Here is a 15,217-nt window from a genome sequence, read left to right on the forward strand (position 1 = left end):
ACTTTCGAACATTGAGCAACAAGAATTGCCACATAACTCGACGATTTTGTCCTTTTCTGTTGTCGCTGAACAGCATATTCCGGCAGATCTGACAGCTCTAGGCACTCTGTTTTTCTTATTTCTGTTATCGTCTCTATATTCTCTGCAATTTCTGCGATCTCAGTCAGTAGATGCTCAATCTCTCGCGTCCTCTTTGTCGTTTAAAGTTATCAAAGTAATGCAGCAAAGCAAAAAGAGCCCCTCTGCTGGGATTCTGCCACTTCTTCAGTCAAAACACCTGGAAGAGAACGTTGGCTGGCGCACAGCGCATTTTGGGAAATACGCGATGTGGGCTGTTCGTTCTAAGTTAAGAAAGTTCTTAAATACGGGAGGCATGCGACCCCATGATTTATAGACTAGCCGAGACCGGGAAAACAAAGCAACCGTCTCCACTCCCCCACATTTCTTCTCCTAGGCGAGCTAAAGTAGAGGGTATTATGCATCAGCCACAATCTCTTCACAAGCTAATACACCCGCACTATTCAGGGCACGAATCTGATGCAAGGTGAAGATAAAAGGAAACTCGAAAAGTTGCATCGATACATTGATGTCTTGATTCATGTCTTTCATACTTTCATTTTTTTCTATTTATTTACTTCCTTTATTTCTGTCGCATAGCTGCGGGCGCCGAGAGAATTCTGGAGTGTAAATTCTACAGTAAATTTGTATTTTTTTTCAGGGCGTGCATTGAGCGGCATGTTTGTCAGGTTCAGCCGTTAAGGCCGTGATGCATTTGCCTCCTTTTAAAGCAGGGACATCTAAACGTGCCGTGGCTTAAATATTGGCAGAAAGCTGAAGCCTTCCCCTTTGTGTTGCCATTTCACGGTTGCGTCTTTATGGGGGAACGCATGAACACATTATAAATGACGTCGGTGCAGCTTTAATTCGGCGAATATAAATCCACGCCATATTCCACGTCGTTCATGAACGTGACTTCATCGTGAGCTGTGTCCGTGTCTTCATTAATCACCAGTCTCCCGGTACAAGTGTGCGAAGGTTGAACCAGTGAGTTCACTTTGACTCTAGCAACCGATCTCTGGAGTGCGTTGATTCATTTAAATATTTAGGTGTTACTTTAGACAGTCACTCGCACTGGAGAGAACAAATTAGCGTTGTGTGTAGAAAACTCGCTTTCAGCTGTTACAAACTGACCCGTGCCCGGCCATATTTTCCTCGTGCTTTGCTTTCTCTGTGTCAGACCAACATGAGCTATGGTGGTGAAATATGGGGCCTAACATATAAAACTTAACACCTATAGTGCAGTTGCATAAACGCGCCCTAACAATAATAACATTTTCCTCTGTTCATCACCCAAGTAGCGTTCTGTTTACTGACCTTCGTATTCTTTCTTTCACGGCGTTAAGAAATTATAAGGTCACTTGTTTAGTTCACAATATACTCAACACCAACTTTCCCTTACCCAACACCATATTTACCTTCCCACGTGCAAACACCAGGCAGGCAACTAACTTTAACTTAAACCTTCCTTATTGCAGCAATCTGTACGGTGACCGATAATTAGAGTTCTTTGGCGCTATGACTTGGAACACTGTGCCTGTGGAAATCAGAGTAACCAGAAATTTTGACCTTGTATGTAAACGCTTTTTTTTGTCTAGCCAAACGTAATAGCTCTTCCTTAAAAAAGAAAAGCACTTGTTCATGTAAAAAATGTTCTTACTCATTGAGCAGATATGTATTTGATTGACCTGTATATGTACTTTTGTGTATTGGACCAGGTACTAGCCACATATACTGTTGGTCCAACTATTTTGTACGCATTACTTGACTTGTTTAAATAAGGCTCACTTTTTGATTGATTGATTGATTGATTGATTGATTGATTGATTGATTGATTGATTGATTGATTGATTGATTGATTGATTGATTGATTGACTGACTGAGCGGAAGTAGCATCTTTCTGCTGAATCTGGTTGAGCTTGGTATCACTGTCGTGCCTAAGTTCTTCAGCTGTTGGCAACGTCGGAAGGTAGAACTGACAATGTTGTTCACCCGATGGTGTGTCAGTGCTGTAAATACACACGTTTTCAAACCCAAAAGGGACATAATGCGTGAACCTTCTTTTTCACTGAATACTAATAATAATAGAATTTATTGATAGGAAAGACAGAGAGGTCGACCTGAGCTAGTGCGCTCTAGTGTGCTACTCTGCACTGGGGAAGAGGGAAGGGGAGTGAAAGTATTGGGATGGATGATGATGATAAGAGAAGTGGTGAGTGCTTATGTATACATGAGACAGTTGCCTCGCTACAGCCGCTCGTCGAGCTTGGTGTCCTGCAGGAACTTCAACAATAGTTTTGTTGCACGCATCGAAATTGCAGTGTCAGGCCATGGGCCGAGGATAGCTTCCTCCGAGAGTAGTTGTCTGCCAACGCTGGCTAGGAAACTGCCCAACGTCCTTCGCTCCAGCATATATGCTGGGCAGTCGCACAGTACGTGTTGCAGTGTTTCGGGCATCTGGCAGTGTACACAATCAGGGCTGTTCGATTGGCCGATGAGGTGTGCGTAGCGACGGGTGAAAGCAACGCCGAGCCGAATCCTGTGTAGCAATGATGTTTTGCTCCGTGTAAGCTTCGGGGGCAAACAGAATTTACCGTCTGGGTCGATCATACGTAGACGTCTGTGGATGTTATCAGGGTGGGCTCTGTAAGCCTTCGTAAGGTCCTGCATGAGTGCCTTGATCATGGAGTTGGTGTCAGGTCGCGAGTAGGCAATCCGTACTTCATCAGAGGAAGAGGAGGCCGATCTTGCTTCACTGTCAGCGAGTTCATTACCAAAAACACCACAATGGCTAGGCACCCATTGAAAGGTGATCACGTGGCCACTTAACTCGGCACTGTGATAAAGTTCGACGATTTCCAGCACGAGCAGATAGTATGGTCCTTTGTTTAAAAAGTATTTTAGCGCCTGTAGCGCTGATTTGGCATCGCACAATATTGTCCATTTATGGGGTGTCTGCGTTCTCATAAAACGGACAGCCTCCCGTATTCCCGCAAGTTCCGCAGCCGTAGATGTCGATTTGTGGTCTAATCGAAATCGTTGAGTAATTCCAAGTTGTGGGATGACAAATGCGGCCGCTGTGGCAGATGGCGTGGCCGAACCATCGGTATATACTTGTACAGTCCCACTATATAAAGTAAATATATGGGACAGGGTGAGCTGCTTCAAGCCAATGGAGGCAACGTGAGATTTCTTCCTAATTCCGGGTATCTGAAGCCTCACTAGTGGTATTGGCAATGTCCATGGAGGTGTCGCGGGGATGTCGGGTGCCTGGAATCTGGCAGGTACAATGCTTGCGTGACATGCAATAGCTTTAGAAAAAGCACAGTCAAGGTTGATGCTTGGAAGCGTTGACAGTGGATGGTGTGAGTGTCTGGTTAGCACGCGAAGATAGGTTCGCACAGGTTCACAAGACCTGTATATGTCGATAGGACAAGCCCGTGCTTCCGCTATTGTGCCCTTAGTTGACGTGCAGCGTGGCAAGCCAAGACATATCCGTAGTGCTTGAGCCTGAAGGCTCTCCAGCGTGCGTATACAAGATGACCCCATGTTAGATAACACAGGCATGCTGTAGCGTATGTAGCCCACAAAAAGTGCCTGGTACACTTGGAGCAAACTTCGCTCAGAGGGGCCCCATCTCAGTCCTGATATTACACGAAGAACGTGTATGAAGTTGGTCAGTTTAGCCCTAAGCGCAGTAACATGTTTGGTCCAAGAAAGATTGCGGTCTATTATCACGCCAAGAAATCTGTGGTGGGTGACTAAAGGGAGCGCCGTTCCGTCGACAACGATTGGATAATTTGACATCGATTTGCGCGTAAATGCCATGACTGCACACTTAGTTGCTGAGAGTTGCAGGCCTCTACGGCGCAAGTACTTCGCCGTTATGGTAACCGTACGTTGAAGCCTTGCACGCACTTGTGGACGTGTGACCCCAGATGTCAAAATACAGATATCATCCGCGTACGTACTGATACGTGCTGTTTCAGGTAGCTCGTCTGCAAGGCCCACAAGTATCATATTGAACAATATTGGGCTAAGGACACCACCCTGCGGAACACCCCTGCGAACTTCATGTCTATCAGTCTCGCCATCCGAAGTGGACATGAAAATGGTGCGGCCACTGAGGTAACTCTGCAGCCATGCATACATCCGGCCACCAACACCAATATCCTCAAGCGCCTGAAGAATCGAATGGTGGAAGACGTTGTCGTAGGCACTTTTGATGTCCAGAAATATTGCGCATACCAGACGACGGCGTCTCTTTTCCTGTTGAACAGAAGATACTAGGTCGATCACACCGTCAATGGATGATCGGCCTCTTCTGAATCCATTGATGAAATCAGGAAGTCCACCACTTTTCTCGAGTAGCCATTCCAGTCTGCTCAGTACCATCCGTTCCATCACTTTACCGACACAGCTTGCCAAGGCTATTGGCCGATAATGTGAGAGATCATGCGGGTATTTCCCAGGTTTTAGCAAAGCCACAAGACGACTGCACTTCCAGTGATTAGGCACAGTTGCTGTGTCCCACGTAGAGTTGTAGAGCGCCAGGAGAATTTCTCGAGCTTCTACTCCAAGATGACGAATCGCGGAGTATGTAATTCCGTCTGGTCCTGGACAAGTTGATCGGCGGGAAGAAGATATCGCAGCGTCGAGCTCGTGCATAGTAAAAGGCGCGTCCAGACGGTGATCACTAGATGACGGGAAAGTCAGTCGTGAATGGGTTGGTATATCGTTCGAGGAGCTCACGAGCAATTTGCAAAAGTCATCGGCGACCTCAACTTCACGCCGGCCTTGCCGTAAGGCCACAGCGCTGAACGGGTGAAGCTGTTGTGGAGGCGAGCGAAGGCTTCGTACAATTTTCCAAATTCTAGAGAGAGGTTTTCTCGGATCCAGAGAGCCACAGAATGATCTCCAGCGTTGCTTGTCAAGCTTGTCAAGGTGGCGCAGGACGTGACGCTGAGCCCGGCGTGATGCAGTGACGTCTAATGGTGATTTGGTCCTTCTGTATTTCCGTTCTGCTCGACGCCGTATCGCGCGAAGTCGCTCGTACTGGTCATCAATAGGTGATCTAGATGAAGGTGCACTGAGGTGTTTTGTTGTGTCACGTAAAGTTGCCACGATGACATCTTCAATATTGGATGGTGCTTGGATGGCTTGACATGCGGTGGTCACAGATTCTCGAAATGTTCGCCAATCGATAGAACGCACAGTGTGCGGAGCTGGTGGATGTAACCATTTCAACTGAACATATGTTGGTAGATGGTCACTTCCATGGGTGTCGAGATCAGTACACCATCGTGTAGCAGACAGCAGGCTTCTTGAAACAAACGCAGTGTCAAGACAACTGCTGTAGTAAGAGCCTCGAAGGTATGTTGGCGAGCCATCATTGATCACCATCAAGCCTTGACTAAGCATGAAGTCAGCCAAGTCTCTACCGCGGGCGTTCGTCGAAGCAGAGCCCCACATGGGATGGTGGGCATTAAAGTCACCGATGACTATGTGGGGACCCGGACAAGCTTTCAGTATGGACAGCAAATATGAACAGTCTATGCTCGATGTTGGGGGTATATACCCGCCAATTACTGAGAGTGTGCGCCGCTTGTACTTCAGCGTTATGCAAACGTACTCGTTGGAGGCGTGTGCAGGAATCTTTACGAAGGCACGTTAAATTCCGACGAACGAAAATGAGCACTTTGCTTGAATTGTGATCATTCCTTGACCACAGTGGCACATATCCAGATACGCGTAGTAAAGATGTCATGTTTGGTTCACATATAACAGCCACGGGAAACTGGTATTTGAACATCCATTGCCGAAAGTCTGCGAGGCGGCCTCGTAGGCCTGAATACGTATGTTCAGGCTAGGATAGGGGAAACACTTCGTTAGCATTGAGGACTTCGTAGCAGGTAATGGTCAGCCAAAAAAGAAATTTAGAAAACTATTTTTTCACGTATCAATGTCATCATTGTCATGGTATCAGGCATACTTCCTCCGTGAAGTAGAAGAAACGAAGTTTAGTTGGCTTGAATACTCATGACGCGCTTCCCTATAGTTGGACTACTCTGTACGCATAAAAATGTAAAAGAAAAATGGCTCTGTGTCATTGGACGCAGTTATGAGTGGCCTTATGAAAACGTATTCGCTTTAATCATTTGTATTATCATGGGCGTTTTCTTTCACATGTGCGTCATTCCAGTTTGCGTGCATCTTTTAAGCTACTGTGGCGCAGAGCTTAGGGGTACCAGACTACTCATCTCGTGTGGTACAGTCGGCCTTTCGCTACGGTTTGTCTTCTGATCTCCGACCATATGGTGGCTCCGTATGTCGGTTCATGATTCAGTATGCGTGTAACGCAACTTGTCCTCGCCTTTTGTTTTTGCATAATCAGGGCAGTCTAAGACTGTCTACGACTGTATGAGGAACTTGTACTGCAAATGTGAAAGGAGCAGACGTCGCCATTAGAAGGTACCGGAAGTTATCTCTTGTAGTTTAGATTCATGAAGAATGTGTGATTGTGTGGGTGTGAGATGAGGGCAAAGGGATGGCGTGTAGGGGAGAGACATTATCGAGCATGCTTGGTGAGGGTGAGGACAGAAAGAAGTGAGCTGGCAATCTACAAGCACGTGACAAGCTTTGCTATTCCGAGCCGATAACTCAAATCCGTGCAGTTCAAGACAGTAAATAATACCTTGCGGCCTTCTAAACAACATCTACAGTCTTGCAGAGATCGCTGTATAACTTGCACTGACAATGGCTGGCAGTCGAGATGGGTAGGCGAACTGATCCTCACTAGGCTGACTCCCGACTGACAACAAGCACACAGTGTGTCTTGTATACAGCCAGCAGTTTTTGGGACTCACTACCTCGAGCCTACAGACACAGGCATGAGTCCCGTATGACATGAACGACCTGTGATTCGTTTAGTGCAATCAAACAATTCTGGAACTACATCTCTGCGCACAAGTATCTTAGAAAAAAATTCGATCGGACTGTAGCTACTGCAACCCATAATCAAACCTACTAATATTTCGTGTTTAGAGGCACAATGCGAACAGCCAATGATCGAAAGCGTCGGCCATATTATCCATGTAGACGCGTTCCCATTCTTCGGCGCCTACAAAGAGAAAAATTTCGGTCTGATATCCAAAGAATGTACTTTCATAGCCAATCATAATATCACAGCCAAACTACTAACTTGGCTGCCGCTGCGTGTTCCCTCTTTTTTTTTGTTTCAGCACGAAGTGGACTCCCGTTTTCCCTGACATTTTTGCTGGCCTGAGACCTTCGAATTTGTTTGTCTGTTTGTTTGCAGTACTTACATTATTATGGGCTTAGGTGCATTTATGGCATCGTTTTGTTTGATGGGTCTGGCGAAAACAAAAAGTTGGATGTCTGCCTGGCAAAGAGATCAAAGGTGGGAGGTAAACATGAGCCATCCCCAACTCGCTCGCTTGTGATTAGTGCCCTATAGTACGGCTGCGTGGGGCGGCAGCAGAGAAACTCTCCACCAGGCGTGGCGCTAATGTTGTTCCGGCAAGTTCATTAGCTCCTTATAGCCTTAGCCAGAGCGCAGGGGGCACATCCTTAGTCCTGATCGTAAGTTGTTGGGAGATCAGTGCAGCAATCTTTGTCGTTTAGGGACACTCAACGTATAAGGTGATAATGTTTGCCATTGAATCGTGAACGATGACCGACCAGACTGTGCCTTTCTGCTTCTTTTCGCGCATGGTATTGTCTCTTTCAACTATTCTCGTTCGCCTTAGCAATTCCAAGTTTCATCGGAGAGAGTAAGTGGTGTCCATATCGCCGAGATATTACAACGGTGGCGCCTCTTTGGAGGTAGTTAGAACAGTGAAATTTGTGAGTGGGTTACGAAAATTTAAAGAAGAAGTAAGGGCTTTAATACCAAATAGAATTCTGATGATATTTTGTTTCTCAATATATACGAAGAATGAACACCGACAGGAAAGTTGTAAAAAAGGTGTTAATTTTCTTCAGTAATTTGTAACTGTTCACTCCTATTTGTAACTGTTCAGTGGAGAGCTTGTACGCTAGAAACTCGGCACATTCTTGGGTTAGCGTATAAGTGAGACTTCAAGCAAAAAGTGAAACATATGCATTGGGGTTTTTCAATAGCAGACAATTTACAATATTACAAGTAACCCTGCATATTCGATAACGATAAATTCAAAACAGGCAAACATTTAACACTTAGATTCGTAGGAGAATGGTCAAATTCATATTCTAATTTAGGTGTGTTAGCACATCCTTAATTCCGGTTCTTTACACATAACTCCTACCCATGCTTCGGCTAACTAGCCAACATCGCAACTGAAGTTTGTGCTCGCTCTCACGAAGTTCGATCAAATCCATTTAGAATAGGATCGATCGGTTATGATCATTTTAAAACGTTTTGCTAGGTTTGAAATCAAGAAACTGCACAGCGTATTGTAAGCCACGTCCAAGGAGGTTACATATTTAGTCTTTTTATATAACCTCCCCGGGTGCGCCATATAGGGTGGCTCAGAATTAATTTTGACCCCATGGGGTTCTTTAATATGCACCGAAACCACAACACACATGCGTTGTTGCATTGCCCCTCGTGGGAATGTGGCTGTCGCGTACGTGAACTTAGCCCTCGAGTTTGGGCTCAGCAGCAGCCCAACGCCATAGTGGCTCAGGCACCGCGTCCGGTGTTTGTGGTCAATGGACGATAATAAATGATTAGAATCATGCTGAGCGGATCGTTCAACTGGTGGGCATAATTTTTTTTAACTCACACGAGATTTACAGGGACGCCGTTCTCGAAGACTAACTAACATTCACTATTCTTTATTTGATTTCACTACTCTCAACAGCATTCCCACCAGCCTCTATTGCAACCAGCATGGAATTTATTTTTCTTTCAGAGGGCTGAAAATATAGCAGTTCGACGAAACTTTTACAATCATAAAGCAATCGAGATTTCTCGTAATGGATTAGATGTAACAGGTGACATTCTTGGTGAGATGTGTGTTTGCGAAAGTCATGTAATGTCTGGAAGAGATGACCGCTGGACTATTAGATTGGCGGAACTGCTATTAAGAGGAAGAAGGACACAGTATCGCATTTAGTAGAGACCGACGGTAGAGTATGAAAGGATATTATGTGTTGCGATGAGATTAGGATTTACAAATATTAGGTTGTAGTGAGCTGACGGGAAACAAGACTAATTGAAAATCGCCGGCGCCGTACTTCGCCTTGCAGCTAACTCAAATTACGGTGATGTCGATGATGATGGTTGTAGTAGTGACGATGACAGCAATGATGATGATGATGATGATGATGATGCTAATCATGACTTGGTAATTGCGCTCGCATAGCATATCCCTTTTGAGCACCCCGTTAAGACACGCGCGCAAGCACCACCTCCCGTCAGCCATACACACAAACACCACAGAAAAACGAAACGTAAAGGGCACAACAATGCCAAAGGTCTACTGGCAAGCAAGACGGCGCATTTTTAACCATACGCAAGACACAAAGATCTTCTCTGCTGGAGTACGTGGTTTTACCTCTGCTCACGGCATTTGTTGTGCTACGAGAGTGCGCGTTCCGCAATAATGCACACGAGTCAACTTCATCAGCTGCACATATAAATATATTTTTTCTTGTTCATGGAGGAACAACACTGCAAAACATAATAAATTCAGCGATGCAAAGTACATGCAAATTTTCTCAGAGTTGGAAGCCGGCCTTAAGTTATAATGGAAGATGCATGCACTATCTAAACAAATCTATCATCGGTCAAAGAAATGCAGTTCCACTTACTGGATCCTTCGGCAACCTTTCTGATGAGGTTCCTGGGAAGCCCCACATAACAACATTGTATTTTTGCATTTCCCTTTGCTATTGCTTCTGAATCAACGTCCGGCAAGGGAGTTCCTGCGCGTTGCAATTAGCCAATTCAGAGGCCCTTTCAACTGCAATAATTTCTTAGTTTAAAGGCTTTGACGAGGCCCCCAAGGACTGCTTTTTAGCTCTCACACAATCCTCCCATTCAAAGTACAACTTCACTGTATAATAAGGTTGGTGCAAAGTGGTCCTTTTCGTCGACGTATGTTTCTCTGAGGAGCTGCTTTATTTGTCCACATCTTCAAGACAAAATAACCAACTTCCTTCCTAATGCTAGTGGCTGGCACTACGCATTCGAAGAGGCTGAAGACGCTATTCGGGAGCGCCACATATTATAGCATTGCTTTTCCTCGGCTTTTCTTAAAGAATGACCGATTCACATGAGGGTCCGTGCATTTTGCAATGATTAGATACTGCGCATTACATTGGATAAAATGTCATTTCCATAGATAGATTGTGGGGTTTTACGTGCCAAAACCACTTTCTGATTATGAGGCACGCCGTAGTGGAGGACTCCGGAAATTTCGACCACCTGGGGTTCTTTAACGTGCACCTAAATCTAAGTACACGGGTGTTTTCGCATTTCGCCCCCATCGAAATGCAGCCGCCGCGGCCGGGATTCGATCCCTCGACCTCGTGCTCAGCAGCCTAACACCATAGCCACTGAGCAACCACGGCGGGTGTCATTTCCATTGACACCCGTTGACGTACCAACAAAAGACAAAACATACGGGAAGTGATTTAAATGAAGCACCATCCGATACGTATCTGATCTCTAGGCTGGAGATTCTGAGTTTGACTGGCGGCACGTCGATATATCAGAATATCGGCACACAATAGAAGACATGCCTTATTGAGCAGAATGCACATGCGGAAGCCGTCAAAGTTTGCCGGTATTATCCAAAGCGATAAGGCTTGGCGCTTTAATTTGACATCGAAGAATATTTTAGCACACTGTGCTCGCATCTGCCGTAATTATTAAAATAGACTTTAACACGCGAACACGAGGCGAAGTGTCGCAATCATGCATCATTCCAGCGACTTTCTTTATGGCGGGGCAAATCCGGAAAGGACCAAACTATCAACAATTTTTCCTCCTTCTGTGAAAAAAACACTCACTGCGAAATTCGCTTGAAGGTTCGACACATCGCCATTTCAAAATGCACGTATAGGCCCAAAATAACACTGTGCCAAGGAGTAGGCACCGAAAACAAGGCCACATTGTTCCAACATGGTTCATAACGCATTCGGTTACATGTGCGTGTACATTGGCATAATGGGTCTGGATATGCGTCACTTCATGTCCATTGCATTGATTACCATTTGTCTGATTGACGCACGACATTCGTTGATTTACGAAGTCTCTTGTTCCGGTTCCTCTTGCCTCACCGGGAGCTATTGTCTAAATTTAGGCAAACTCTCTTGTGCGCTTTAGAAAACAGCCACGACTTCTCGTTTTAATGGCTACCGAACCAATGCGGCCCCATAGGCAGTGGCAGCGCTGACCACTGTTTGAGCTGCGAACGTTGTGTGTCACACGGTCGTGTGACTCTTCGTCGCATCCTTATTGGATTCGCAGTTGAGTTTTCCAGCATTGTGGATTATTACTGCAGAAACACGCACCAATGGTCAAGAACGCAATAGAGTGTACACTTAGCGCATAAATGAACACGTGGTACGAGAATCGACATTTTACATTGCTTCTCATTCATTTAGGTTCGAACTTTCTCTTTGGACAGAATCCGCAACATCCGAAGCAACGACTCAGGTGTGTTTCATCGTTACTTCGATATGACTGTGGTATTACTAGGACGAGAACGAGAAGTAGAGAAGGGAGAGTAGAATGGACTGTAGTGTTGTACAAGTGTTCACAACTAGATCATTGACATAGTGCTATAGGCCTAATGTTGTATTATGCGGAACATCAATTTTCTTCGTTGCTGTACTTGCCCGAAGCATACTGTGATAGAACTTCCTGACATCTGCATTGCCACAATTGTAAGGTAGGCACGACCCGTGAAGCTGCGTCTGGAAGCGCTTTTTTTTTCTGCCACCTGGACGACCAACGCAGTCTCGTCGCTCAGGCAAAGGAGGCAGCCCAAGCCAGAGGGTTTTTGGAATAAGGAATCCTCCCACCTAGGGTGAACCTGTTCTGACTCGGTTTACCGTTTCGGAAAATAAAAGTTTAGTTCTCTCTCTCTCCTATTTAAAATAAAGTGCCGTCATGTTGAATAGCAATAGAAACGTCTCTAGTACCAACGTCGATATGCACATCAGCTAGAACAAATTGTATGGATTCTATAAAGGTATAATCCTCATGTTTATTATAGTACACCGTAAACTTAAATTTCCGATAACCGTTCCATCATGGTAGTTCCAATCGAAGTGAGAAAAGTGGTAGGTGGTCTGTTGCTTTTGGACGCGTCTGTACAAGCTGAACTTCTACGTCCCAACTAATCTCAAGCTAAAATAAAGGAACTAAGCATGTGCCTAGTGCATATCTAATAGAGCACTGAGCAATGAGAAACAACGGTTTTAAGAACGAGAGTTTCGGAGCCATACGCCACCTAGAAGACTAACCGGAACGCTTGCTTTTGCACTTGTTTTATTTTTATTTTTCATTCTCCGTGCCCCCAACCACTTCCCTTCCTCTTTCTTTTTGATTCCAAAACTGAACCTTACTTTGGGCATTCCTGAAATTCTGGTTCAAAGTAAACACTGCAACATGACAGTGCAGCAAGGCGACGACATCTGCGACGCTATACCGTAAAGCTATTCCAAACTTCTCTATTCAAATTCTGCAGTCAGCTCTTCACGATTGGTCAAAAACTGTTTTTGGACCACCCTCACTTCGCCTTTCTGTCGCTCGACGTCATGAAAACCGCGATAGATCCTCATCTGATATGACGTTTACACACTGATTATGCATAACTGGACCGAGCAATTGAAAAGAATTTATTTTTCATTCGACGCCGTTTTGCCATTGGACCTCGGCTATTGGTCAAAAGCTTTAGGGTTGCACCCACTTGCCTCTCACGCGACGCCATAAAAATGCGGAAACTCACCGCGTCACAGTGACGTGCACGCGTTAAAGATGCACTAATAGGTTGAACGAAACCGGTTTTTTTTCTGAATAGCCACAGGCTGCCGCGTTCTGAAGGAATAAAAGATGACTGCCACAGATTACTCAGGCACTGGCTACTCGCATCTGCCGGAGGGCATGGATTTATTTGCGTACAATAAAACTTTCTGTCTGGCCGTGTAACGTTTTCGAGCATCTTCGGCACGTTTACGACCTCGTTCGGCCAACTCTTCTTTACTGAGCATTCGTTTTAGCGCAATTCTTGACCTTCGGTTGCATGCCACCGCGATGTTCGACCAGTCGCCTCAAGCCAAGTAAGGGAAAGCGGACCAGTTGCAGACGCAGGCACCACCCTCTTCATCGGGTTATCGATTTTCAGTCCACTGGCTCGGCCCCGTCGGATCCCTCTCCACTTGAGCGTGCTCCTCGCCTCTTGTGAGCCAATTAGATAAGACAAGCCGCTCATTGTGGGCAATGTTATTCATTTTTAAAGCAAAGAAAAGTTAGCTCCTATAAATGAGGAAAGCGTCTGATTGGTGTCTTCAGACAACCCTGCGGGTCACCGCCCGATGCTTGCGTCAGCGGTTACGCAAATTTGACGTCAGGAGATTTGAATAAGATCATATTGAAATAGTTTTACGTTATAGGGCCCCTGAAGCAGAACTCATATAGAACTCACGAAGTGTGCCACAGAGGGGCCTGACATTGTAATTCAGATTTGACTAACTGCGTCACAATGGTAATGAACCTACGCCAAGGCAAGAACCTGACCAAGCTGATAAAAAAAGAGCACACTGCAAAGCCAGGAGACCTGAAGACCAGAGAAGCTTCAGGCCAGTATATTGCAGAGGAATTAAATGCTCTAGTGTGAAAATGAACCATCCTGAAGCTACAAAAGTGAGACATGAACATTGTCGCTATTGTAGTGGCATCAGAAAACGAAATTATGAGGTCGGTGAAGAAAAGGGGGAGGTTAATTGGTGCAAGCCCACAAATACTCTCCTAAAATTGTGAAGTTGCTCACTTCGTGTGTGCATTCGAGCATGACGCCGTGGCAACAAGCAGACAGTCCCTTCAAAGGGTGACCATAAATGACTGCGGATTCACCAAATATAGCACGATAGAGCGAGATAATTCCTCGAAAGGAAATCGGTCTGCCTTGTTCGAAGACAGAATTTACTCATTTTATTTTGATGAATAGTTGAGTAAAAGGCGGTAATGTTGAAACACCCAGCAGAATATATACGCACTCACTCGCTGAAAACGTGAACTTCATTGTTTGGTAAAGGTGACATACGCGCACCGTGAAAGGTAGTTATTTGTTATATTATTGAGATCGTGTACTATATATATATATATATAACTGCTTCTAAATTAAACTGCGCCTACTCACTCTCTCCCTTCACATTTTTCTTTTTCCTTTACAGGTCCCCACGTGTAGGGTTGCCAACTGGGTGCGTCCATGGCTACCATCCCTCCCTTTCGTTGTTTTGTCGCTTTCCCGTCATATCAAAACTTCTAAGCCTGAAAAAGGTATTAGCAGAATGCTCATCAACTTGTCAATTATATTATTGAAAACAGCGAAGACAAAAGAGCCGCACATGGCTGGAGGGCTTCAAACAACACGGTGACAACAACATTACCTAAATCCTCATGTTTTAAGCGCAACCTGTCAGTACGGTCTGGTTAGGCGCTTAGAACATGCCCAGTAATTGGATGCTGTCAGCCTGACTCAGTGCCTCTGCTTTCACTCGCACAAGCGTGGGATGTTCGAGAAGTCGCCCACGACATCCCTGTTTCCCTTGTTGCTTCGCAGTCACGCCAGCGTCCAGTGGTTGTGCAGTTGATGCACCGACACGATTCGCCACTGCGGAACAAAGAAGCCTCGGCCGACCACCCATCTTTAGACGTAGCCTGTTCATCACACGCACGTCTCAAGAGCTGAGAAACTAGAAGGTAAAATGAAGTATCGTCGCAGAGTTGCTGCTTTGGAGGAGCCGCATGGTTTTCCTTTCTGAACGTTGCTCTGCTTTTGTTGATCTGTTGTTCGCCTCGCAAGGGACGTCCTGCAGGCCCGTGTCACGTTCAGTAATGATCTTGCTCCATACATGGCGCAACGTTAGAACAAACCCGTCCTAGAAAGAAGCCTGTCGGAGCATCTGCAGATGAGCTCGGAGG

At 45.5% G+C, this 15,217-nt stretch overlaps 1 protein-coding gene across 1 annotated transcript in view; it reads right to left on the reverse strand.

Annotated features, from left to right (window-relative positions):
* Positions 1-15,217, reverse strand: part of LOC135911384 (glycine receptor subunit alpha-2-like) — a 348,733-nt gene that overhangs the window by 333,485 nt on the left and 31 nt on the right. The gene's annotated exons all lie outside the window — the stretch shown is intronic.

The sequence above is a fragment of the Dermacentor albipictus genome, chromosome 6, assembly GCF_038994185.2.
Source record: "Dermacentor albipictus isolate Rhodes 1998 colony chromosome 6, USDA_Dalb.pri_finalv2, whole genome shotgun sequence".
NCBI lineage: Eukaryota > Metazoa > Arthropoda > Arachnida > Ixodida > Ixodidae > Dermacentor > Dermacentor albipictus.